Source organism: Oncorhynchus mykiss, chromosome 16 (genome assembly GCF_057628025.1).
Source record: "Oncorhynchus mykiss isolate SJ-2025 chromosome 16, ASM5762802v1, whole genome shotgun sequence".
Taxonomy (NCBI): domain Eukaryota; kingdom Metazoa; phylum Chordata; class Actinopteri; order Salmoniformes; family Salmonidae; genus Oncorhynchus; species Oncorhynchus mykiss.
This window is the reverse complement of record NC_143037.1, coordinates 22,234,515-22,234,926: the sequence shown is the minus strand read 5'-3', so window position 1 is coordinate 22,234,926 and position 412 is coordinate 22,234,515.

Here is a 412-nt window from a genome sequence, read left to right as displayed (position 1 = left end):
GGCTGACGTCACGGCCAAACACTGATCCATGTTGGAGGAGAGCAGGTAGCGGCATGTGATGCTGACTGGGGTCTGTCTCATTCTACTTTCCTGTTGTAGGCCAGAATGCTCCACTAGAAATCAGACAGTGACACATACACAGCTAGGCCTAAAATATATATAAAAATAACTTCTTTTTTTTTACATTGGGAAAGATACTCCGATAATTTGGTGCCCAGAAAATTCAGATCCTCACTACAGTTAGTCTATCCTGCAACGGTTTTACGGCAGGCCAGGGGTAGGCAACTAGATTCAGGACGATTTTTGTCCGACGGATGGTCAGGGCGGAAACATAATTCTAATAATTTGTACACTGCAAATTGACCACAACTAAGCTCCAAAACAGATTGTATTTCAAAATAACAATTTCAGA